At 41.9% G+C, this 27577-nt stretch overlaps 1 pseudogene; it reads left to right on the top strand.

Annotated features, from left to right (window-relative positions):
- Positions 1 to 992: 992 nt before the first annotated feature.
- LOC109489652 lies at positions 993 to 24438 on the top strand (annotated as a pseudogene).
- The last annotated feature ends 3139 nt before the right edge of the window (positions 24439 to 27577 follow it).

Here is a 27577-nt window from a genome sequence, read left to right as displayed (position 1 = left end):
TATAATTATAGTAACCACCCTAAAGAAATCATCACTCAGGGGCTCAAAGAAGCATACACAAGGCTATTCATCGTAGCATTCTTTATAAGAGTGCTAAAAATAAGCCACAACCTACATGTTCATCAAGAGGAAAATGGCCACATAAACTATGATATCGAAATGTCAGAATACAGACAGCACTTGGAAAGAATGAAGTAATGTCACGTGTTCACGTAGCTAGATCACCAAGACATTGTGGAGTAAATTAATAAATAAAGCCACAAAGAGTATGCCACCTTTGTTTAAACACACATACAGAATACTATACTTTCTAAAAGAAATATACGTATATGGACATAATATATATGTATGTGTATATATGTATATGTAATATACACATATATGTTTAAACTACACACAGACCATAAGAAAGATATAGGCTGTTCATTTCACAATATATACAAATTACTGAATGATTATATTGTACAACTGAAACCAATATGTTATAGGTCAATTGTATCTCAATAAATAAATAAGAAATATGTATGCAAATGCATGAATAAAAGTTGGTTAATTCTCAAATATGGACAAGGATCCAGGACCCTTTACTGGGAGCTAAATATTTTAATCTTTTAACATGTAAAACATAAGCATATTTGACCTATAAAACTAAAAATTAGCTGCCTATTAACATAGAATTCCAAACTATATTCAATACCCTGAGAAATAAAGAAACAGGGACTAAAATACTTAATATTTTAATATACTGCTCTTTAATGAACTATACTTACTCACCTCCTTGCTCTATGCCCACGGCCTGTCCCACCTTCATTTTGAACCTCCCCAAACCCACGTGCCACACATATCCAAAAACCAATCCGTAGCCACCTACCCATCCCGCATGGTCCACTCAAATGCCACCATGCTCTTTGTTCAGTCACTCTCTTTGTTCAACGCCTCCTTTATGACATTTGGTGGGTTATGCCTAGCCCCGGCTGTGTGTATTTGCCATAATGGCCAGCAGGCTCCTCAAGGAAAGGTAAGGCCAGTAGCCTCCATGTCACGGCACAGTGGCTGGCACCCAGGAAAGTATCCCAATATTTAGCTGTTCTATTGAATTAAGTAAATATGCTCCCTGGGTTCCGCCATTCATGCGTTCATCTACTCTCTCACGCAGCAAATATTTATTAAGCACTATTTATACCAAGCACTGTCCTAGGTGCTGGGAATACCCCAGGAAAGCAAACCATCCAAATGCCTATCCTTGTGGAGTTAACACTTAATATTGTAATGTATTAAATGATAAGTGCTACAGGGCGCCTGGTTGGCTCAGTTGGTGGAGCATGTGACTCTTGATCTCAGGGTTGTAGGTTCGAGCCCCAGGTTGGGTGTAGAGATTGCTTAAAAATAAAATCTTTTTAGGGGCGCCTGGGTGGCACAGCGGTTAAGCGTCTGCCTTTAGCTCAGGGCGTGATCCCAGCGATCTGGGATCGAGCCCAACATCAGGCTCTTCTGCTATGAGCCTGCTTCTTCCTCTCCCACTCCCCCTGCTTGTGTTCCTTCTCTCGCTGGCTGTCTCTCTCTCTGTCGAATAAATAAATAAAAAATCTTTAAAAAAATAAAAATAAAAATAAAAATAAAATCTTTTTAAAAAGAAATTAGGGGCGCCTGGGTGGCACAGCGGTTAAGCGTCTGCCTTTGGCTCAGGGCATGGTCCTGGCGTTATGGGATCGAGCCCCACATCAGGCTCCTCTGCTAAATAAAAATAAAAATAAAATCTTTTTAAAAAGAAATTAGGGGCGCCTGGGTGGCACAGCGGTTAAGCGTCTGCCTTCGGCTCAGGGCATGGTCCTGGCGTTATGGGATCGAGCCCCACATCAGGCTCCTCTGCTATGAGCCTGCTTCTTCCTCTCCCACTCCCCCTGCTTGTGTTCCCTCTCTCGCTGGCTGTCTCTATCTCTGTCAAATAAATAAATAAAATCTTTAAAAAAATAAAAAGAAATTAAATGTTGGGGCACCTGGGTGGCTCAGATGGTTAAACGTCTGCCTTCAGCTCACGTTATGATCTTAGGGTCCTGGGATCCAGCCCCACGTCGGACTCCCTGCTCGGTGGGGAGTCTGCTTCTCCCTTTCCCTCTGCCTCTCCCCCTGCTTGTGCTCTTTCTGTCTCTCTCTCAAATGAATAAATAAAATATTTTTTTGAAAAAATTAGATGTTAAGTGCTATGGAGAAAACATGGGGGGTGGGGCAAAGGGGCCAGGGATTGGAGGGATTTGCAGGGGGTGATGTTCAACAGGCTAGTCCGGGAAGACTTCCCAGGCAGAGACATCTGGGTCAAGATCTGAAGGGGTGACAGTGGGAGCCATGTGGAGGTCTAGGGAAGAGAGCATTCCCAGCTGAGGGACTGTCACGCAAAGACCTTGAAACCGTGTACCCCATGGTTCAAGGAACAGCACGGAAGCAGCACGGTATCGTGGCTGGCACGGAGTGTAATAAGAGGGTACAAGTCAGAAAATTAGGGTGGAGGAGGTACATACCATCTTGGGCATAGTAAAGACTGGACATTACTCTGAATGAACCTGAGAGCTGGTGAAGAGTATGAGAAAAGGAGTAATGACCTGACTGAGGTATTAAGAGTCTTGGTAAATTGATAAAACCAAGAGTCCCCCTAAAATAATAGCCCAGATAGTCTCCCTCGCTGAAATCACTCAGATATTTAAGTGTGTCCATATTTTCTGCACAACAACAACACAACGACCACAACGATAATAGTAACAGTAAGAAGATAAGAAAAAGAGTAACAAAAAGGGAAAAAGAAAACAATTTACTGAGCCCCTGTGATATGCCATAGTCTTAACTCCACGCCTGACTTATCGAATCATAGTGTTATCTCGTTGTCCTGACAACCTGTACACTTAAATTCATCTGGCAGATGAGGACTCCATAGCCATCAGAGGCTAACTCACTTTCTGATTTACTAATTTCTTTAACTTACTTGAGATTCTACCGCAAGAAAGAAGTGGAATTCTAGCCCGAAGGAATTCCAAAGCCCATGCTAACTCACGCCATTCTTTTTTTTTTTTGTACTAAGTGGTTGACTTTGGCCTCAGGACAATAGAAAATAGTAATAGTGATCATTGGTTAAGTATTTATGACCAGCCGAGTACATTGTTTTCACCCTTTCTTGATACCGGGCAGAGTTGGTACCCCACCCCCCACCCCTGCCGCCCAGATCAGAAGCTGTACCTCCAAGCACATAGTAAGCATTCAATCAGGACACACTAGTCTCGTAAAGACCACAGAAGCTCGCTGGTGCTCAGAATCAGTCTTTCTCAACCTCAGCAGGGCCCTTGCCAGGGTCCGTATTCTGGGTTGGAGAAGAGAGCGAGAGTGTGTATATGAAGTGAGAGAGCCCATTAGAGCTGGGCCTAGGTCTGTCCACCTAGAACCCGAGGAGCTCTTGGTCATCAGCAAGACCGCCCAACGTGGACAAAGCAAGAGGAACTCTTTGAAGAAAGATAGCTGGATCAGAGCGATCCTCACGGAAGCTGGGAGATACCTGCCTTTCGGGGTTCCTTGGGCATCTTCTCCAAACTGGAGGTCAAGCGAGCCCGGAGAGGTGCCTGGAGGAGAAAGTCAGAGGTGAGTGGCCACAGGGAAGGACCTGGGGGAGAGGAGCTCCTGTCTTCCTGACTGTGGGTGTACCCTCTCCAGCCACACCCTCCCACAGGATGCTGGCATTTGGGGAAAATGCTGGAGAGAAGATTTAAGGTCACACTCCTGAGAGGTATAGCGTGACCAGGAGATCCTAAGTGTAGACTGAAGGTCAGCATAGTGCCCTGGTGCTGCTCGGTGGTACAGTGGACCCCAAACCAGCTACCGGTGTCACCCCGTTACTTTCAGCCGATGGGCTGCGGCTCAGCAGCTCCCAAAACGAATGTGCACGTTTTCTCAGAAACCAGACCTGAATCAAACACGGTCTGTAGAGCCTGCGTGGACCCAAACCCCGGCTCCACAGCTCAGCTGCTGGGAAACCCCAGCCTCCTGACTTGACCTGCCTGCCTCACCTGTACCATGGGAATAACAGTGCCACCCACCGCACCGGGCGCTTTGGAGGGTGACATGAGCTAATCACAAGCAAACCTCAAAACAGTGCCTGGCACACAGCGATCACTCAGTAAACACCAGCCAAAATGACCTGAGTCATTATTCTCTCCGAACATGCCCCTGTTCTAAAACAGCCCTTCAGCTTAACTAATCCCTTTAGCTTCTTTGACAATTAAAAAAAAAAAAAGTGGTTAGCACATTTTGTTGACATATTTTTACAAATACCAAGCCTGCATGTCCTCTTAAAAATATTTTAAGAGATTATATTTTGTTCCCACTCGCTTGGAGGAACCACTTCAGTGTCACTGAGTGGGATGAAAACAGTGAGAAGCAAATGAGGATAATAGAACTTTTTTCCTGAACTTTTTCAAAAAAAGAAAAGAAAAAGACTTAAAGATTCAGATCCTGGGCTTTTAAGGACCTTCTTGCTAAGTATTTTCTTATCAACTTTCCTTCTTGTTTTATTCTCCTCCCCTCACCCCCATAAACACGACAGTAACGAGATAGTTTTTCTTTCTCCATGCCTCCAAAAAACAAAATCTGTCACATAAATTTCTCCAAACCAATACAATTGCATTTTCTACAAGGATTTGTAACTGACATGCTCTATTCTTTCAAGAAGGTAAGAATGCTGTGAACAGAAATGAACCCTTTCTGCAGCAGTTTTATTGGAAATCAACAAATAAGAACAGCGTGTCCCCAAGGAAACAAAGTAGAATTTGGACCAAGCTAAAATGGCTCTGCCCCTAATCCCCGGTTCCCCAGTGCTTGACAGGAAGCGCCTGCTACCAGAAGTTTCTGCTAGTTTTCAACAGTATTTCTGCATCATCAACCCAGCCATAGAGAAACAAATAAGATACTCGGCTTTAAAAAAAAAAAAAAAATGAAGAAGAAGAAAAAGAAGGTAAAATAAACAAAGAGCATGCTGACCTGATCATTTCTACCTTGCTGGTGGGCAGACAGAGACCAAAAGAAATGCAGGCGCCCCTCCCCCGCCAGCACTGGGCTTCCCGTCTGGGTGGAAACTATCTCATTACCACATTTTCAACAAGTAGACCGGTTTCCTCGTTTAATCAAAGTTAGTCTGTGGTTGTTTGGCAGTCTGAGCATGCCATGTTTTTACAGCTATAGAAAATGTGTATTTATTTATTTTGTGATGGCTGTGACCATATGACAAACACAAGCCAGCCTCAGCCAGTGATTTATAAGAGCTCAGAAAAGCACTGCCTTTAAGCATTTTAATAGAGGCTCTCTCATCCTTTGTAAGTGGAAGTGTAAATTGGTACAGTCCTTTTGTAAACAACTCAGGGAGACAAGTCAAGGGCCTTACAAATGTTCATACATTTGGGTGCAGTAGTAACACTCCTGGAATCGGTCCTAAGGAAATAGCCCTAATGAAGGAAAAGGTATTGTGAACAAAGATACTCATGGCAACGGGATTTACTATAAAGGGGAAGGAAAACACACACATACTGGCTCCGTGTCTATGAGGAAACGCACAAAAAAAGAAATGGTTAATCTTCCAAGAGATCTCCTGCTCTTGCACACACACCCCGTTTCGAAATTTAAAAGTTTTGAAAATATGTCATTGGGAAAGAGTTATAATAGCAAATGGGAAAATCAAGATACAAAATCACATTTTCAATAAACTGGAAATCTTTTTATTAGTGAGCAAAAAGGGAAGATACAGGTATATGTAAGTAAAATTGTTTAAGTTGTTTTTCTTATCAAGGGACATTTTAGTATGGGCTGAGTATTATGGGATACCAGGAACTTACTGTTAATTCCCTAGCTGTGATAAAGGCAATGTGGGGTATTTGAAAAAAAAATGTATATCTTTTTTAGAGATAGATCCTGAAACATATAGGAGGAGAATGACACGTCCGAATTTATAATACTTAAGCAAATTTTAAAAACAAAAGAATTGAAGCAATGTAGTTAACTTGAAATTGCAAAACTGGGTGTTGGGTATGGGGGGGGATTTTACTATTCTCCCTACCTTTATGTACCCTGCAAAGGGTTTTTAAAAAAATTTCAAATTAAAAAATTTCAAATGGTTGTTTTTTGGTAATGGGGTATGTATGACCTTTTTATACCTCCTATTTTTCTCGGATTATTTTCTATAATATGCTTAAATTAAAACAAATTAACATTTATTTTACCCCAAAAAAAGACATTAAAAATAAGAAGAGTTGACAGTCCACAGAGATGTTTTTATTGCTGTGTAATAGTAGTGAATCCCCAGAATGCTGTGATAAGCCTGTGAACCTTAACGTGAGCTCATAAATGGTCCAAATCCTCTCCTGGGATAGCACCCTGCCATCTGAGACTATGCAGTAAATATGATCGGCTGATAAAAAGCCCAGCTGCCAGGGACCATTTTAAAGATTAGGAACCATTTAAACACACACACACACATCACCTCTTGCCTCTTAAATGTTAAGGGGCAAGACACTCTGGTTTTACTTCCAAAGTTTCATGCAATAATCATGTAAGCAGCAAGCAGTCCAGAGTTCCACATACCTCCAGGCTGACTCAGAAGGAAGGGTTCCACATTCCTTAATTAGCAGCCTCAGAAAAGCAGCTCTTCCTCCAGTGGCGCTTCCCATTTCATCCAGCTACTCATTGGCTCCGCACTCCCCCACAGGTTCTCACAGAGCCTTTCCATAGAGTCTGGAAACAGACACAATGTTATTTATTTAATGTACTTTTAACCATTTCCTTTGTTCTGTGTCGCTCTATTTTATTCTATCACCCTCCATTCTATTGTATCCTAATTTTTGCAGATTGAAGATGTCCATGATGACCGTATGCATACTCTTCTTTGTCTCCAGACTTCACCCACACCCTGTGTCTACGGAGATCACAGTAGGGAACAGAAAATGAACACTTCACCAACTTGAAAATACAATTCTCTTGGTTATTAAGTCAAAAGATTCAAAGTACTGGGCCAGAAGTTTCTTTTTTAGGACCAATGGCTTAAATTCAGTTTCTGATTTGTACTCAAGTTCTCTGGCAGAACTCACACAGGATGCAAGGGCATGAGGAAGATTTCCAAACGAGATTACACGGTTTTCCAATGTGATATATTTGATCATCTTTGAAAAGGCAGGGACAACACTATTGCAATCTTAATTGAAATGTCAACTTCTCGGGAAACGTTCTCCTTGTAAACATTGGATTTAACTGTTGTCACAATTATTGACTTTGAACTTCAGAGGTTTTGAAGAAACGTAAAATAATCCTAAACAGGTGAATGACAGATCTGACAGATACTTAAAAAATGCTGTTTGGAAAACATGGTTTTTTGCCCTTTGAGGATTCTAAAATCTGTTCAATGAGGCATTATTCCATTTTTTCCCTTCAGTCTTCTCTTCCTTAAACTATGTCTTTTCAAAGAATGCTTCTTCTCTTTGACCACCAGGTTGAGAGATTTATATTTGCTTTTTAATTAAGTTCCTTAACTGTAAGTAAGGGAACAGAGAAGAAAAACCCATAATCTTACATCCGGAAAGAAAGCACATGTTCTCCTCAGTGGCAAACCTGCCTACTCAGGGGTCTAAGAGGGAGCAAAGAAGGCCCACTTAGGAATTCTATTTCTTCTGAAGACATCTTCTGGCATTTGAGAACATCTGATGTTGTTTAGTGGGGTAGACCAACCACTGACGGGTTCGTTTAAGAACAAAAGCCTTTCCTTCTGGCCCCAGAGAGTAATGAATTACTTGTAACACTTACATGATGATTACGATGAAAAATATATTTTAAAATTAATGTACTTTAACAAATAGGTCAAGTTGAATCCAGAGTCAAGGGCACTGGCTTAAATTAAATTGACTTATGGCCTTTGGTGTTCTTAGGTCATGTTAAAAGCTCGGTTTGACCTTATCCCTGACTCAGTTTCTCTACTTCCTCCTTATATCACAAGATACTATGAGGACATAAAAAGTGTCCCATGGGGGCACCTGGGTGGCACAGCAGTTGGGCGTCTGCCTTCGGCTTAGGGCGTGATCCCGGCGTTGTGGGATCAAGCCCCACATCAGGCTCCTCTGCTGGGAGCCTGCTTCTTCCTCTCCCACTCCCCCTACTTGTGTTCCCTCTCTCACTGGCTGTCTCTATCTCTGTCAAATAAATAAATAAATAAAATCTTTAAAAAAAAAAAAAAAGTGTCCCATGACGATGATATTGTCTTCTTGGAGACCTGAAGATGTCATCTATATTTTTTCTAGAAAATGAAGTTTATAGGGGGTCCTGGATAGCTCAGTCAGTTGAACAACCTACTCTCGATTTTGGCTCCGGGTCGTGATATCCGGGTCAGGGGAACATGACCTCTCCCTCCCCCTGTTTGCGCACTCACTCTCTCTCTAAAATAAAATCTTTCTAAGAAATTTTAAAAAGAAAGAAAAAAGTCAAAGGCGAAATTGACTCGATCTCAGGGTTATGAGTTCGAGCCCCATATTGGGTGGAGATTACTTAGAAATAAAATCTTTAAAAAGGAAAAGAAAAGAAAGTTTATGAAAACAGTACATTGTAAAAGATGGTCATGAACGCAGGAAGTTGAGTCTTCTTTCACTTCCAAAGAAATCAAGATTGAAATAAAATTGTTTTTATTAATAGTTGGAGGATGGCTTTCATATCTAAGTAAGAATTTTGCTTGTGGAAAAAAAGATATCTGAACTCTAAAACATTTTGTCTCCTTCCATTTCTGTACGTTAGAAAACCATTTCCGCCCTCCTCTTTACTTCTCCAAGTTATTAAAGATTTTATGTCTTTCTTAGTTTCCAAGTACACCGCAAAACACTGAAAATATATCAGAGAAATGCTGGAATTTTAACCGGTAATAATTCAAAGCTTCTACTTTGAGTACAGGACCCACCACTCACAGGATATCCCGTTGTATTCCGTTTACAGAGAACCCAGGTGAATGTGCTACTGGGATCGGAGTAATCTTAGCAAACTGGGATGGTTTGGGTATAGTCACTGCTACCTCATCATCTAGCTGGGCCCAAGGCTGGTGCCACCGTCTGTTAGATAGTGACCTTCAAGGCCTCCTGGCCTTGTTGATATTTCTTGGCCTATCAGTGGATCATTAGCTGGAGTATTTCCTTAGTCATAGAGACTGGCCGTTTGTTGGGACCTTCTCAGCAGGAACTACAGTTGAAGATAACAGAATGGTTATTTAAACATGAATGTGAAAAACAAAACATCAACACCTCTTTCTTCTTGGGGGCTTAAGATTGTTCTGTTATTTTCTGATTCTTTAACTTTTAGTTCTTTTTAAGAGCAGAGATCTGATTTTTTTTTTAAAGATTTTATTTATTTATTTGATAGAGATAGAGACAGCCAGTGAGAGAGGGAACCCAAGCAGGGGGAGTGGGAGAGGAAGAAGCAGGCTCATAGCGGAGGAGCCTGATGTGGGGCTCAATCCCACAATGCCGGGATCACGCCCTGAGCCGAAGGCAGACGTTTAACCGCTGTGCCACCCAGGCGCCCCCTGATTTTTTTTTTTTAATCTTTCCTATGACATTTGAATGTTTAAGCCTTTTGAAAATATTTACATTTTCCAACCAGCTAGCAACACTTCATATCTTTATAGTTCCAGAGATTAGGAAAATAAGAGAAAGCTAGAGAGTTGGCAAGCAAGTGTGTAATAATCTGGCAAGGAAATTCTTGAGCAAGAATATATGGGTTTGAGTTTATTGGAACATTTGAAAGCAATTAAAATGTTTTTTTCCCCTCAGACTTATTTTTATCCTTTTTACTTTAAGCACACAGAGGCATACAACTGAAAAATAACATTGCAAGTATAAATGAAACATTAAGCTGATTAAGCCAAAAAGCTACTGCTAGGGGTCTTTATAGAATATTAGGTAGAATGTCTATCATCTATGCTCAGGCTTATTGGAGGGGTCAGCCCTTTAAGAAAAACTGATCAGCTGCTCAATATTCAAATTTATATTTATTGACCTGATACAGAATGTCCTGCATAGAATTAAAATACCATCTTCCAAACTGTGGGGATAGACGCGAAAATGAGATCTACGATTAAACTATATATAAATGAGTGTTGAACACATGAAAATAGAATATAGTAGAAGCCACAGTAAATGAGTCAGAATTATTCGGGATAACTCCACAAGGAGCTAAAAGAATATCATTAGGTCTATGTACCCGTGTTATTTGAAATACAAGCACACTCAAACTTTACAATATGGCTTAGGAAAGATTACAGGGTACACTTGAGTATGCAGCGGACAATTCTTTAAAAATATTTATTTTTATGATTAAAAGACTTACTGTTCACTGTAGTTTTGTTTGTTTGTTTGTTTGTTTTTTTAGAGAGAGAGAGAGAGAAAGAATCTTGAACTCTGAGCTATGCGTGGAGCCTAACTTGGGGCTCAATCTCATGACCCTAAGATCATGACCTGAGCCAAAATCAAGAGTTGGAAGCCCAACCAACTGAGCCAACCCTGTTCTTTGTAGAAAAATTTAAAAACCGCAGAAAACCCAGCTAAAGTTAACACGTAACACTCGCATGACACGTGCAACATAACAGCCATGGTTCCTATGTTGGTATGTTTCCCTGCAGTTTTTAAATAATGACTCAATTACTTGGTAGTATCCTGCTTTTCTTCATTGGATCATTCACAGTGATTTTTCTCAGGTGTAAAAAATAATGTCAGATTCTTAAATCATGTCTTATTTTCTTTCTCTTTTAAAATCTACAAAATACGATGTTGTACAGGCCCCCAGCCTGCTCACCCACTCATTCCCCCCACCCCAACTCCTTCTGGTCAGGCAGGATGGTGCAGAATATCTCTGAAAAGTGAAACAGAAAAAAAAAAAAGTTTCACTGACAGTTGAATTCAAACCCTAACAGGTAAAGACTTTCATACCAGGAAACTCTTTATTTCCTCTGTATCTTAAGATATTTCAGAGCATATTAACCAGGAATAAAGACCACAAGAAGGATATTCACTTTGTAAGGGAAAACCAAATTGAGAGGGCACTTATCTCCTTCCAAAAAAAAAAAAAAATCTTAGCTCTGCTCCTGTCGTGGTGACTTTGAGGGAGGGCCCTGGGAGGCTGGATAACCGCAGTGGGAGGGAGACTGCTGTTTCTCTGTGTATCCTTTCTGCTTCCTGAATTTGATATCAGAAGAGGGTACTCACTTCTTTAAAAAACACACATGTAGATGTTGTCAATAAAGGAGCACAGATATCTGAATTGCGGTCTTAAGGGACCAAGCTCATTAAATAAGAAACATTCCCCATTTCCCAGTTCCTGAGGTTCCTGACCTCCTCCTCTCGCTTTCCACTCCAGAATCCAACTTCACTCAAAATAGGACACCTGCGGGGCGCCTGGGTGGCACAGCGGTTAAGCGTCTGCCTTCGGCTCAGGGCGTGATCCCGGCGTTGTGGGATCGAGCCCCACATCAGGCTCCTCTGCTATGAGCCTGGCTTCTTCCTCTCCCACTCCCCCTGCTTGTGTTCCCTCTCTCACTGGCTGTCTCTATCTCTGTCAAATAAAAAAATGAAAAAATCTTTAAAAAAAAAAAATAGGACACCTGCTCCATTTTGTCCAGAAGTAAATTGTCAGAGAAACCTTGACAGTGCCCCCAAAGTTGATTATTGAACCATATAACATAAAGACACCTAAAGCTATTCATGAGCTCAGTCTTCACAGCATTCGTGCTTTGTCTGTCTATTCCCAGCCTGGTTCAGCTTTCACCCCACACGCCCGACCCCAAACACGGTGAATGGGCTACTGGACGTGGACACGACGTCCTCTTTGCTGCAATGCAGAGTGAGATGCTCTGGTCTTCTTCAGGGCACCTGCCTGCTGATGTCCTTCCTCCTCTCCGTCCCACTTCACCTCATGGGATTAATCTAGACGTGTTCTGAAGTATTGATTTAAACCCATTCTCCTCCTGAGTCAGTATGGACTTTGCTCACCCTATTTCCTTGAAATATTTCCACCTTACAAGGGTGAGCAATGGCACAGGAGCTCGATTTCCTCCAGAGCACACCGTGGATGACGATAGTATGTGTTTACAGAGACGTAAAAAAAAAAAAAAAAAAAAAAGGACAAGTTGAGCTTCCTTTCCAAAATGATGACAGGTGCTCCTGGCTTGTAGTAAACTTTGCAAGATTTGTAATTTGATATTTAGTGAGAGAATCCACTGCGGGGCGTCTCTCTTTTTGGTCTTTCTCTCTTCTCATCAGACTGTCTGTCTGGCTTGGAGAACTAGCCAGGGACCCAGGTAGGGATAAGCCCAACAACCCAAGCGGGGCAGACTCCTGAAACCCGAGTCGTAACAGAATCAGTCCTGACCTAACACAACCGACTCCAGCGACAAAAAGTTTGATTGTGCAATTTTCTCAGTAAGATGACCTGAGGCTAGTCCTGTGTTTGCTTTCTACGTTCTAGAAAACATTTTTAATGGGTTTGGGATTCTTCCACACTAAGCACTTTTTGCTCGTTAACATGGCTTGGAGTGTTGTGCCTTATTCTGAAGTTGTATTTTGAGAGCCTTGTGGGGAAAGTTGGGATTTTTCTCTTCCTCCTCTTTTTTTTTCCCCCTCCTGCCTTAAAAACAAGATAAGCCTGTATGCAAATAGAGTCCACAGTGACCACAGTCCTATTCTCAGCTTTATTTATCATATCACAGAGTCTTCCTTCACCCATTATGCTCTATTTGCATACCTTTAACATTAGAAACATTTATTCCAGTAATGAGTCATTTGAGACATCTTCTGGGTTTATAGCCCCGAAGTTGGATTCAACGGCACGAACGCCGGAAGAATGCATGTCTTCTGGATTAAAACCCCAGGACTGTTTACGTGTAGAGAGAGACGGAAAGGAAGAGAGGTTCTGTTTGGTTTGGTTTTTGTTTTTGTTTTTTGCTTCTTCGTTTGCTTAATTCAAAGGCTGAAATGTGCTCGAATGAATGAAAGATAATATTAGAAATATATTTAGGTGCATCCTTCCTACACTCAGAGATATTCTGTACGAATGAGAATCTCATTCTATGAAGAGGGAAATGGCAGACTGCTCTTCTAGCCTTTCCAAGAAGAGGAATAGCTTTATACTTTAAATATTTCCCCCCCCCCGGCTCTCCTGAGACATAATCGACTCACAACATTGTGTAATTTGAAGGTGTACAACCTGTTGACTTGATACATTATATTTTGAAACAGTCAAATGGAAAAAAAAAAAAAAAAGGAAAGACAGAGAGACAACCCCAATGCTTTTCTCAGAAAGAACAGGAAACCTGAAGGAGGAAGTATGTGACAGTTTATTTTTCAACGAGCCCACATTATCAAGTGAATGAAATCCCTCTGGAAGCTATAAACATGAAAATTGGAAGATGGCTGTGTTCGGGTAACACAAAAGGCTTCTCGATATTTAGAACCTTTTTTTTTTTCAAAGCTAAGTTATTAATGAAAGCCAATTATTGTACTTTTCCAAAAGGAAACACTGAGTCATTCATGAAATGATCTAAGATTTCGAAACTTGCTTACACCATTTTTTTTTTCTCCTCCTTGCCTACCTGTGCCAAAAGCAGGCTCGGAAAAGCCAACCAGTAACCGTGGCCTAAATCCGGGAAGCCGGCCAAATGAGCTGAAGAAGGGAGCAATTTAACAAAGACTCCCGTTGCCCCAGAGGGTGACTGTCTCACCAGAAAGGCAGGCGACAAAGTACCTGCCCGAGTCCCGAGCAGCGGAGGGAGCCTCTGTCCCCCGCCCCTCCTGGAATGGAGGGTGGGGGTGGGGGTGGCTGTGATTAACCGGTTCCTGCACAGCAGCTCTGTGCCCATACCCCTGGCCTGCCTCCAAGTTTCCGGTGCAACAACAAGTGGGCGTGGGCCCGCAGATAGGCAGGCCCCTGTTCCAAGGAGGCACACATATTTACGACCAGAGACCTGCAGAATGTGGCCCGAGCCGGGCTCCAGAGGAGAATGTGCTCGGCGGCGAGGAAATACCGACGTCTTGATCCGTTTGCCAAGCGTGTTTATGTTGAAGCCATTAAATTGTGTCCAAAGACAGTCAACGCATGCGGGAGTGGGGTGGGGTGGGGACAAGAATAAAACTGTGCGTGAGGCGGTTCTAACCCCAGAACAGCGTCATCGCCTCTCTTTCTGGCTGTGGAAGAGGGGTTCCAGGTCCTCCTTTTTAAAAACATGACTTTCAGAGAAGAGTCCTTTAACTATGAGTTAAACCACCGAACTTTGTGAACAGGAACGGTGGTAGCAGCCTGTTTCACCTTTACAAACAACGACAAGGCCTTGTAGATAAATAATTTAGACAAGGAAACAATGTTTTGGTCCAAACAATACAGGAAAAGCTTGGAATTGTGCCTCCTTAACATGACACCTTATGTTTGCCTTGTACTCTTAAAAAGATTTCACAGGTCCATTATCTTTAGACGGCTCTGCAAGGAGGCCAGGCAAAGCGCACTTGCCCATTTTACAGATTAGGAAACCGTGGCTCAGAGAGACTGTGACCTGTCTAAGGTCACAAACTTAATTGCAGAGCCCAGACTTCAGTCCAGGACTCCTGGCAGAGTACCGGTCCTCCAGCTACACAGCGTGTCCCTTATAACCAGGGTCTGAATTCTGTATCCAGACTCTATATTCCTATGCCTGTTGCTTTTACATTCAACCTATACTTTTGAAGTCTTAGGATTCCCAAGGAATATTCAATTCTTGTTTCTACACCCTACCTTAAAGATTCTGGTCCTTTTTCACAATGGGGGATGCACATATTTGAAAAGGAAGTGGTCTAGATTCTGGTATTAGTGTCAAATGACTTCCTTTTTTTCTCCTTGTGTTTATTGTGGTATCAATTTTATCCCGACACCTAAAAAAATCCCAGATTCCGCACCACATATGAGGGACTTTTTAAAAAACTCTTTCTCATGCACTAAGATGTTACTAATAGCCACCAGTGATTTAAAAATCTCCTGTGTATGTGTGTTTCTTTTTCACTTTTTTTTTTTTTCACAATGATTTTCTTTTTCTGGTCTTTTAGGAGAAAAAATATTAAAAAAAAATTATCATCGCTTTTTGCGTAACTCACACGGTGTAATTCACACCATGGGTGGTTATTAGTAACACCCGGAGAAAAAACATTGCAGAGTTTCATGACAAACCATTAGACACTTCCATAGGCCTCACTTATTTACAATATGCCCTGTAAGCACTGGTTAAAAATTGATGATGATTCCAGGGCAGTCTTTCTCAAGTGATTTTTGTAAAATACCTAGGAGACCTTGAACATTCTGTTACAGTTTTACAATCAAGGAGAGAAGGACGGAAGGTGGTGTTCACCAGGAATATTGCTTTATTACTCAGCTAAAAGTCCCTTTGGCTCTAAAAGCCCCTCCTCCCAGCGCTGCGGGCTGGCTGGGAGAAGTCAGCATTTTCTCTCCCTTCCTGGGAACGATTCCATTTTCAAAACACGTAAAGGAAAACTGTTCTTTCAGTAAATGATCTCCCCCCAGGGGGAAGAGACCACCCCCCTCACATTTGCGGAGCAGTAGCCATCGGGTGACAGGGAGTTGTCACCAACTCACCTTGCGATGATGGCAAGCCTTTTTTACATGCTGTTCACCGTCTCTCGTCTCTCGGGCGCTGTTGTGTGCTCTTTCTATGGATGAGCTCTGTGGATCCTTCCTACAAGCTATACGGGGCAGATGCTGTTCTACAGAGGAGAAACCGAAGCACAGAAATGTTGAGCAACCCAGCCAAGATCACACAGCTGAGCGCCAGGCTCCAATCCATTATTCTTTGCTGCCTCCAGGCATTAATGCAGCCTGCAAACCTTCTATGAAGTGAGTTAGCTCACTGACCTCTGTTCCAGAGGCCGAACTTTTTTTTCTACTATCACCGGAGTGTGGATGAAAATCGGGGTGTCTCACGGCAGAGACTTGTACTGAATAGTGAGCCAGAACCCACTGAGGACGAGAAGGCTTTATGTCTACCCATTAATATTGCCTTCAAATCACCGAGCCAAGTTGGTTGTGGCAACACGAACACCTATTGCTTCCCCAGTTAGGTAAACATGGCTTAAGTCTAAGAGTAAGTCCTTGATGGTTTAGCTTCGGACAGGCAGATTCATTTCAATTCATTTTAAATACTTGTGAAGCTTAAATCGTAAAATGTTAAGACTTGGTGGATTTTATGCACTAGTCCAAGGACTCACCGTTACTATCGCAAAAAAACAGCAATCAATAAGCAAACTAAAAAGAAACAAAAAAAGGGGGGGACTGCACAACCAGGTAAACAAACAACAAATTAGATCTAGCCACAATGCTTAAGAGAATATGCATTTTGCTGAATTATATTTTCTAGTTACTCAGATATCCACAAATAAAAGTTCTGTTTCATCTTTTATATATTATAATTATGTATTTTAAGATATATTTATATGTATACATGAATCTTTCTGGCACATTTTTAAATATACAAAAAATACTATTTATTTATTTATAAGATTTTCTTTTAGGTACTCTCTCCACCCAACGTGGGGCTCGAACCCACAACCCTGAGATCAAGAGTAACATGCTCCACTGACTGAGCCAGCCAGGCACCCCAGAAATACTCTTTAATCTTTAAACGTGTAATGTGGTAAATATGTCATCTTTTATAAAGCAGGTTTGGATGTCAGTAAACAAAACCGCAAGTAGAAAAAAAATATCATTTTTCTTGGATAATTTACAATTTTTCAGTGCCCTCATTCTGTACTGAATGACCATCCACAATGAAATAGAAAGAACATTAAGTCAAATTGTACCTACATGATGTCATGACTGTCCCTGGAAACTTCTTTTCTTGGGCGAATTCCTAATATCAGTTCTGCTCTCATGATCTATCTCTTCCTCCTTCTAAAGAGAAAGTGAGAAAAGAAAAGGACTCAACTTGGAAACACACACACACATTTTTATTTATTTGAGAGAGAGAGCGTGAGCAGGGAGAGAGGCAGAGGGAAAGGGAGAAGCTGACTCCCCACTGAGCAGGGAGCCCAAGGCGGGGCTGGATCCCAGGACTCTGGGATCATGACCTGAGCTGAAGGCAGATGCTCAACCCACTGAGCCACCCAGGCGCCCCTCCCCCTCCCCATTTTTGAATGCAGCACACACTCTATGAACATACTGCAGTGCCGTTTTAATAAGAGAAAGCAAAGCTCTCTCTGGAACACAAATGAAGTACGCAGAACTTATATGGGTCATTAGAACTTGTCTTCATTATCAAGTTGCTAAACACTAAGGGACACATGCAGATGCCATGACAAGTATAATTTAATTAAGCTTCCCATTTTGTGTTTGATGAAAAGACCTGAAGGCTCTCATCTTAAATTCAGTGTAAATCCCCCAAGAAAAAGTGGAAATGATTTCATTGAATGAAAGAGTTCAGTGAACTTTTTAATTCTTATTGAGCAAAATGGATTTATGCCCATAAGCCAAACACCATGAATGCAAAATGCTGTGCCAGTCCCTTCGCAGAGAAGAAAGTTGTTTTCCCGTCACCCAGACCTTAACTCAAGGAAAATGTAGTAAGCAAATGCGGCCAAATGATCTATGTCAAATCCATGGATTTCTTATGGCTTTGACATTACAGATCTTGAATTGAGATAAATCTAAAAATATTCACGAGCCGATGAATCTATAATCCGAATAAGATCACGATAGGATGCACTGTATGAAAATCTTATACCCGCGGACAGCCATTCAACGACACATTTCTGTGGCAGACCTACGCTACCTGGCAATATTTTAGGGGGCGGGGTTCCACGGACTCCCTTAAGGCTCACAGGTCCTTGAAAATATAATTACTTTACTACAGCCATGACAAGATGGCAGTCTTGCAAAACAGGGCCTGGCACCTTCCTTTTCTTCTTCTTAGTCATTGAAAAATTATTGTGCACCTACTATGTGCTGGCTTCGGTGTTGGTGCAGAAATGCACGCACAAAACTAGTCCTAGCCTGAGGCAAAGTTGTAGCCAGGTAATCAGACATTAATCAGCTAATTCTAATGGAACTCAACCATTTGCAATCATTAGAGGTACTAACAGCTTGATGAAAAATGCAGATTGGCCAGGCCTTCCCTGGGAGACTAGAGGTCACTCACGCTCTGAGTGTTACCCCAGGGGACTTAGATTCAGGCGTTCTCAGCCTCACGGTCCAGGAAGTATTTAACCACCCTTGGAGTAAGTGTTCAGTAGAAAAGTGACACAGGACCGTGAGAGCCAGCTTCCCCCTGAAGAATATGGGTTGGTACTTGGGCCCCATGATACTTTTCAGGGCCCCCAAAAATGTTTTTCTCTTAATTTCTCCCAAAGCTAGAAGAAAAATGAATGTAACAATAATGAATATAGAATAATAGTCCAGCCGGGATTATACTCATCTTTATGCCAATGCAATAGCAAAACATAATTTTTAATATCCTTTTTTGGAGGAAGGGACTCACCAGGGCTAAAATACCTGGGGTCCTAGCTCTTTCTCTCCTTCTGAAACTCTCCTGATCAATACCATTTGACTGTCCTATCTTCACAGTTTATAAGCTGTGTGACCTTGGACAAGTTACTTAACCTCTCTGTGCTTCTGTTTACTCACCTGTAAATAACTTTCAGTCTTGCTGAGAGGATTAAATTAATTAATATGTGTAAAGTACTTAGAACAATGTCTGGCACATAATAGGTACTCAATACATACTGGATAGGTTTATTATTTCATCACATCTTAATTATCCTATATTTTGTGTATCTTTCAGTGCAAATGAAAAATCCTTTATGTGTCGATTCTATGACTTTTATCTTGCCTCTCTCAAAGCAATTAGCATGATACAACCTACAGAGTAAATATTCAATACATATTAGGGAATTGATAAAAATAAAATTTAGCGACCATATTAATTAGGATCAGAATCAGTTGTGAATAATAGAAAAACGTCAGGTAAGAGTTCATTTCTCCTTCATGAAACATAGATTTGGGTCTGTCTAGGGCTGTGTGGCACTCCAACATGTCAGCAACTGGGCTCTTTCCATTTTATTCCTTAGCCCGCCTTTCATGTGGCTTTGGCCTCAGGATCCAACCTTGCTGCTCAAGCTCCAGCCATCAGACCACATTCCAGTAAACAGAAAGAATGTGGGAAGGTCAGAAAAGGGAACATCCTCCTGAAAGACAATTCCAGGAAGCCATCTATACCACTCCCCCTTACAGACCATTAGTTATAATACAGTCATACAGCTACCCCTCCAAGAGCAAAGGAACCCCAGGAAATACTTTTTTATCTGGGTGGCCACGTGCCAGTTGGGATTTTATTGCTGATGGAGAAGGGGAGACAGATATTGGGGCACCTAGCAGCCTCCCTCCTGGAAGTGTGAGTTTGGTATGTGAATACCACAGAGAATGGGAACGATCTCAGACCTCTGAAAGGAAGCTGGTAACACGAGGCCTGGCTGTGACTTTTGTGGAAGCACTGTCTTATCTTCCTCTTAAAACTCTAATAATACTCTCAGAATTGATGCTATTCCATTTAGAACTGTTCACTTACGATGGAACTCCCTAAGGAAGAAAGACAAAAACGTAAAGCCAGGTTATTACAAAATTTTTCTTATATATGGACAATTTCAAGCAAAATAAAGAGAAGGGTGTAGTGGACCTCTATCCACCCATTATACACCTTGAAGAACTATCAGCTCATGAACCTCTTCTGTCATCTACACCCTATTTCTTCTGCTCTGTTATTTTGATGCAAATCCTAGATACTGTATAATTTCATCCATTGATATTTTAGGATCTCTAAAAGATAAGGACCTTTTAAAATGTGTCTTTATTTTATTTATTTATGTTTTGAGAGAGAGAAAGAGACAGAGAATGCATGCCTGCGCGTGCACATGGGAGTGGGTGGGGAGGGAAGGGGCAGAGGGGAAAGAGAGAGAGCCTCCCTGCTGAGCACAGAGCCCTTCATGGGGCTCGATCTCATGACTCTGAGATCATGACCTGAGCCAAAATCAAGAGTCGGACACTTCATTGACTGGGCGCCCCAGCCGCGCCAAGATAAGGACTTTCTAAAAAAGCATGATCACAATATCATTTTCACACCTTACAAAATTAGCAAAAAGTTTTTAATATCATCAAAGATTTTTGCCAGGGTTTAAATTTCCCTCATTGTCTCAGAAACGAATTAACAAAACAAAAGAAATTGCCCTCACTTGTCTCATGGGCTTTTTTGTTTTGTTGTGTTGTGTTGTGTTTTGCTTTGTTTATTTGTTTGAGAAACCAAACAAGGTCTTTACAGTGCGGTTGGATGACGTGTGTCTAACCCCCTTTTAATCTACTGCACAGCTTGGCACAGCAGCCACTGGCCACATGTGGCTCTTTAAATCAATGAATTTCAATACAGCAAAAATATTCAGTCAGCCACGCAAGCCACAATTCCAGTGTTCAGTGGCCACAGATGCTGTGGGTTAGCACCTTCCACACTGGACCATGCAGATAGAGAATACTTCCATCATTGCAGAAAGTTCTATCGGACGGCACGGCCCCGGAGGATGTGCGATCCCTTTTTCCCTTGCAGTTTGTTTGTTGAGGAAACTGAGGGAGTTCGTCCTGTCGAGATCCACACGTCTGAAACTCTGCGGATGGCAACCTTCTCACGTCAGTAAATGTGTTTCTCTGTTCTCTGTATTCTCTATACCCCAGCAGTTGGACCTGCTGCCTTGATCCAATTCAGGGTCGATTCCTTGGGGCGGTTTACAATGACAAGCAACCCAATCCTGGCAGTGTGTTAAAAAGCACACAGAGGGGGAAAAAAAAAGCACACAGAGAGATTACAATCTGGAAGGATGTACATAGGAACATGATCAGTAGTTATTTTGGGGAACTAGAATGACCTTGTTTTTTGCCGATCTATATTTCATTATTTCTTCCACAGCGAGCATCGCTTTCTAATGAAAAGTAAACAATAGCTATTATTTATTGCACACAGTGTGCTAAGCGCTGTGCTGAGCGATTCCCTTACATTAGCTCATGGAATCCTCGTGACAATTCTATGAGGTAATTACTATCTCCGTTTTGCAGTAAACACTCAGAAAGATTAAGTAACTTGTCCAAGGTCACATAGTCAGTATTTGGTGGAATCTGGATGTAATCTCTTAGCTGCCTGACTCTCAAGGGATTTTGATGTCGGTAAGTGTGGGGTGAAGCCTGGGAGACTTCATTTCTGGAAAATTCTGTCAGGTTATTCTGAGGCAGGACCCAGGTCTGGGAACCAAAGTGCATCCCTGCCAACCACACTGCATCATCGCCCACAAACATGTTGTCTCCCCATACTAACCCTGCTCTCAGCTCAAACATATTCCACATCTGGCTCGTACGGGGTGTAAAGCCTGATGCCTGCACAGAGTGTGTGCTCAGCAAATGTACCTTCCCCTCTTTCCCTGCTCCTGGGAGACAGTGCTTGGGAGTGGATACCACCCAACATCGTCTGCACTCTTTTCTCATGCAACAGCTGGTGTGGAGTCTTCCCCCATATGGCAGGCACAGTAGGGACATCAGGACACATTAACGCACCCAAACAGACGAAAAGCCCTGCTCTCATGGAGCTTGCTGTTAGAGGTTTGGGAGGAGAGATAAAAACGAAGATAGTAAGTTAAACAGAGAGGGGAGCCTGGGTGGCTCAGTCAGTTAAGCGACTGACTCTTGATCTCTGTTCAGGTCTCGATCTCAGGCTCTTGAGTTCAAACCCTGTGTTGGGCTCCATGCCAGCGAGGAGCCTACTTAAAGAAAAAGAAAAAGAATAAATAGAGAGAAAGCCAGATCATGAGACCCTATTCAGAAAGCATATGAAAAATGGGGAGAGTGTGTGGGTGTGTGTACCTATAATTTTGGGGAGGATGGCCAGGGAAGTACTCTGTAAAGTGACCAAGGGCAGCCAAATCCAGCCCACTGCCTAAGAATGGTTTTTCCATTTTTAACTTGTTGAAATAAAAAATTTTTTAAAACAACATTTTGTAACATATGAAAATTACAGGAAATTCCATTTCAGTGTCCATAAATAAAGTTTTATTAAAACACAGCCCTGCTTGCTGGTTCTTGTCTATTGGTTGCTTTTGCATGACGATGGCAGGGTTAAGTATTGCCAAAGACACCATGTGGCCCACGATGCCTAAAATGTTTACTCTGCACATCTAAGCAGATGTCACAATACATTCAAAGGCCTGAGATTGGACCACGCCTGGTGTATTCTTGGCACGACAAGGAACGCATGGTGTTTGGAGCAGAGTGGATAAGGTCAGAGAACACAGGGGACCAGATTATGTGCAGTCCTTCATAAGGACTTGGGGTCCTAGCCTGAGCAAGATGGGGGCCATGGCAGTTCTGTAGTGAGCGGTGATGTGGTCGGGCTTATTTTCACAGATCTCCCTACTTTAAGAACAGACTGAAAGGCGGTGGGGGAGAATGGAAACAGTGAAACCAGCTGTGAGGGCACCCTAATAATCTGTGAGGGATGATGAGGGGTTGAACTAGGAAAGTGATGGAATTGCTGAGATTTATCCAGTGGAATTCCTTCTCTTTTTTTTTAAAGTTTTTTTTTTTTTAAGTAATCTCTACATCCAACTTGGTGCTCGAACTCAGAACCCCGAGATAGAGAATTGCCTGCTCCACTGACTGAGCCAGCCAAGCGCCCCTATCTAATGGAATTCTTGATAAATTTTGAAGGTAGTGTTGACAGCATTTGTTCTGGGTTAGAAACAGTATCTGAGTGAAAGTAGCCGTCAAGGGTGACTCCAAGGTGCTTGGCCTGAGCCAGTGTAAAACTGGAATTTTCCTTAGCAGAGCTGGGGAGGATTGTGGAAGAAATCGGTTGGGCAGGGAAAGATGAGGGGCTCAGTTTGGGTTATACTCCTCGGAGATGGTGTTAGACCTCTAAGGGGCGGGTAAAGACAGAAAGCATGAGATAGAGCTCATTGGTTACTCCCCATCCCCGTGCATCCCACGGACAACTTCCCCAGTGGGCTCTCTTTCATAATAAAATCCAAACTTTCTATCACGCCCGTGCTCTCTGACCTCTGGGGTTACCACCTGTCTGCTCCTCCTATCAGCTGTAAACCCACTGTGCTCCCCTTTTCTCCAACAGATCCAGCTCACCCAGTCCTAGGCCCTGCGTCCGCTCCCCCCTCTGCCTGGAACATTCCATCTATAAACTCCTGCAGGGATTGCTGGCCCACTTCATTCACAGCTCTGTTCAAATACCAGCTCTGCAGGAACCTTTCCTGACTCACCCAGCCAGCTAGCCACCCGCCCATCTTACAACCGTGCTTTATTCTCTCTCCGCCTGTAAATTCCGATCTTCAGTATTTGTCTTCTTCTGGGAGACCGTGGGCTCCGTAAGGTCAGAAACGGTCTTATTCTCTAGCAGAGTCTGACACAGGGTAGAGACTCAAATATTTGTTGCATAATAATAAAGGAATAGATAAGGTATGGTAATTTTCTACTTTTTACATCCTACATTCTCTACCCCCAAATTGTCTATCCCCTCGACCACCTACACACTGGGTTTAGAAGTCTGTTTGCAACTGTAGGCTGTAGGCTTAGGAGTTCAACACCAGACACACGTGCAATGATGAAGGGGATTGTGAGCAAGACGTCACATCTTCGAGAGATGACAAGAAACAATTCTGTATCTGGGCAGCTTAATAAGATAATCAGGGTGGCACCCGGCTGGCTCAGTCAGGAGAGCATGCGACGCTTGATCTCGGGGTCGTACCCACGCTGGTGTAGAGATTACTAAAAATAAATAAATACACTTAAAAAAAAGATAATTAGGATGTGCAACTATAGAACGAGGTGAAGGGCAGGCACTCGTTGGACACACCTCTTCCACTTTCTAGCTTGTTCACTCTATCATTTTGGGGAAAGGGACTTCCTCTTGGGTGTTTGGCAAAGCAAGTTTCGGTGTTTCCCTGAATGGGCAAAAACACAGCAGGAGAGGACATCTTCCAGCGATATGTGAGTTGCAGTCAAAGTGGCTCTCTGTGGGTCTCTGCCAAAAAGGAGAATCAGCTGTCATCTATTCCTAAAATAAAAGTCCCTTGGAGAAAGGAAAAGGGGGGGGGAACAGCAATTATGTTGAAAGCACAGAATTTAGCCTTTTCTCTACCATCACGGTGCGTGGGTTGACTGTTCCTCACCAGGTCTTCTCACAAGACTTTCGGGATCGAGCGATTCCCGGCCAGGAAACAAAAGTCAAATCGTCCCATTCCCCAGTGGATTTGGATGAAAACTAGTCATAAAATCAGGAACAACTCCAAGAGGAGGCATTGAAGAAGATCCAAGCCGGGTCTATAAGGGATTGCACATGAGATGGCCCACGTGTTGTTGATGCTGCATGAAGGTCACGTGCTCCTATCCTATCACTCTGTGAACATCACTACTGCCTGAACAATAGACATGTTTTATCAGGGAAATGATGTCTCTCTGTTACTATGCTTCTGGACTAGTAGGTTGGTTCAGTAATAAATATGTGAGATCTTCTGTTTGAAAAAAAAAAAAAGGGCAGAATTTAAAATAGCTGTTTGCTGGAACAAAAAGGGGAAATTGTAAGGGCACTGAAACTGTTCAGTATGATACTGTAATGATTGGAAACATATCATTACGCATTTTTCAAACTCCATAGAACTTTACAGGATAAAGGATGGACCTTAATGTCATCTGTGGATGTTAGTTAATAATCAGGCATCAGTATTGGGTCATCAGCTGTATCAAATGTACTGCACTAATGCAAGTGGTAAATAACAGGGAAATTGTACGGGGCAGGGGTGGGGTGTACATGGCCACCTTCTTTTTTTTTTTTTTTTTTTTTTTTTTTTAATTTTTTTTTAATTTTTTTTTATTTTATTTATTTATTCGACAGAGATAGAGACAGCCAGCGAGAGAGGGAACACAAGCAGGGGGAGTGGGAGAGGAAGAAGCAGACTCATAGTGGAGGAGCCTGATGTGGGGCTGGATCCCATAACGCCGGGATCACGCCCTGAGCCGAAGGCAGACGCTTAACCGCTGTGCCACCCAGGCGCCCCACATGGCAACCTTCTGTATACCTACAACCACTCTAAAAAAGTAAAGTCTACTAATTAAAACAAATAAAAGTTTAAAGGGTACACTTTGTAATGAGAGCAAAACTTGTAAAGATGCCCCTTGGTTTCACTATCACACAAATGGGAAATGTAAACATTTTAAGGCCTTAAAAATGGGAGGGGGAAACAATGCCGGCCACCATTCATTCATTTGGAATTGATCCACTGATCCTGAGTTTAAACTGTGCATGGCTTTGCTTTTGTTATTGTTGTTCTCAGTATTTTGTCATCCAAAGAAAGCCCGCAGAGGGCTGTGACTCCTAAAAGACAGTATCAAAATGTTTCAACAACTGACAAACCTCAGACTTCCTGTATTTCTGTAACTTGCAGTTTTCCCTCCCTTCTTTTAATTTGTTAATGATCTCTCAGCCACAGGCTCCCTCTGTCACACATCCCTAACTAGATCAGTAGATCAAAGGTGAGGCTTTGCTAAGTCATCAGTGTAATTTCACCCATGTAGCCAGCTATTAAAAACAGACCTATAGGGTTTTTCAAGGACAACCAAGGTATTGATTTGGGATCAAAAAAACTCCTGTAGTGCAAGCAGTAATATACCAGGGCCAGTGTTTCCACACTGTCCCTGTTCCTTATTCACTCGGTCCCTGGTGAAATCCTGCGAGGCTCAGAAAAGGCAAATACACCCAGACCCCCGCCCTCCCAGCCCAGTTCCTGCCTTCAGAAAGGAATTTCACCCTTACAAACTAGACAAGGGAAGAGAAACCTCCTCGTTTCGCTAACAAGCATTTTTATTACTTTTTTTTTTTAGAAATTTGTTTTCCCATGCATTAATTTTCCTTCCCAGTTATCACACCTTTATGTGGATTTTTTTAAAGAACACATTTCTTATGTAATCTGTTTTGCATTTCTGGAATGAGGAACCTTTTTTGCTCATATTGTTAAAATCCAGACAAGGCACCCGTGTGATAGATCACCCTAAGCCTTGGAAGGAAATGATTCACCACAATACTGTAACCGAAAGTGTTCTAACACCAGGGAAGAAGGTAGGTCATTAACCGTGTCACCTACACAAAGCAGCTATGGGGACATCAGAGTCTTAGCTTAGCATTTGCCCTCAGAGGGACCCTGAGCCTGGGTTAGCCTGCTCCCATCAGCTCTGCCCCTCTTCTCCGGTTCCTCCGTCCAAATACTAATCATTGATGCTGGGAACTCGTGCTCCATTTTTAATTTTTAAAAGAAACATACAACTTTGCGATGTTTAATTGTCCTCATCCATTCACCTGCTTCCAAAGGTCCTCCTCAGGCTATTCTTTTCTAACTGTCGTACTTAAATTTGTTAGATGAATAAATGAATGAAACCAAAAAATGTCCAGAATAAATCCAGAACTGTGAAAGTAAAATAGATCTTTTAAAAAATTTAAAAAATGAAATACATTTTTATTTAAACAAAAAAAATGCACTAAAGCAACTCGTGGGAGAGATGAACACTGAATACACCTATTTCTGACAAAAAAAAAGATGTCAAACAACAAAATCAAAACAGGGGGAAGATGAAAATGAAAAATGTGTGTTTTATTCCCTCTCACTGTGTTGGTGAAGGCAGATCACAGACACACCCAGAGGTTTGTCATGCTTTATGAAAAGTGACGTGAACGATTTCTCATCTTTCCTTATTTAGTTATATTTCAAAATTGAAAATTGATCACTATTGATGGAAAATTATCTGAATATTTTACACATTGAGATTCAAGTTATTACTTTCATTCTACTTATTCCAAGTGGAAGCGACCATGTATTTGATTTGATCCATGTGTTTTGAGCAAACATGCTAAAACTAGGCAGGGCTGTAAAATGACTTCCGTGGGTTCCTTCCTTTATAAAAAAAATAAAATAAATTATATTTTATAACTGCATCGGTATAAAATGAATCGAATGTGTTAATATTAAATATTAAAACATTTTCTTCAACCTGAAAGGTCATGTTTTTCTTCTGATTTTATTTTATTATTTTTATTTATTATTATTATATTTTTTTCTTCTGATTTTAAAAGATACTAGAACTGGGGCACCTGGCTGGGCTCAGTTGTTAGAGCATGAGACTTCTCTTTTTTTTTTTTTTTTTAAGATTTTATTTATTTATTTGACAGAGAGAGCAGGAGAGGAAACACAAGCAGGGGGAGCTGGAGAGGGAGAAGCAGGCTCCCCGCTGAGCAGGGAACCTGACTCGGGCTTGATCTCAGAACCTTGGGATCATGATCTGAGCTGAAGGCAGCTGCTTAACAGACTGAGCCACCCAGGTGCCCCAAGCATGTGACTTTTGATCTCAGGGTTGTGAGTTCAAGCCCCATATTGGGTGTAGAGATTACTAAAAAAAAAAAAAAAAAAAAAAAAATAAA

The sequence above is a fragment of the Ailuropoda melanoleuca genome, chromosome 13 (genome assembly GCF_002007445.2).
Source record: "Ailuropoda melanoleuca isolate Jingjing chromosome 13, ASM200744v2, whole genome shotgun sequence".
In the NCBI taxonomy this organism is placed as follows: domain Eukaryota; kingdom Metazoa; phylum Chordata; class Mammalia; order Carnivora; family Ursidae; genus Ailuropoda; species Ailuropoda melanoleuca.
The sequence above is the reverse complement of the archived record's forward strand: the minus strand, read 5'-3'. Positions and strand labels throughout refer to the sequence as shown.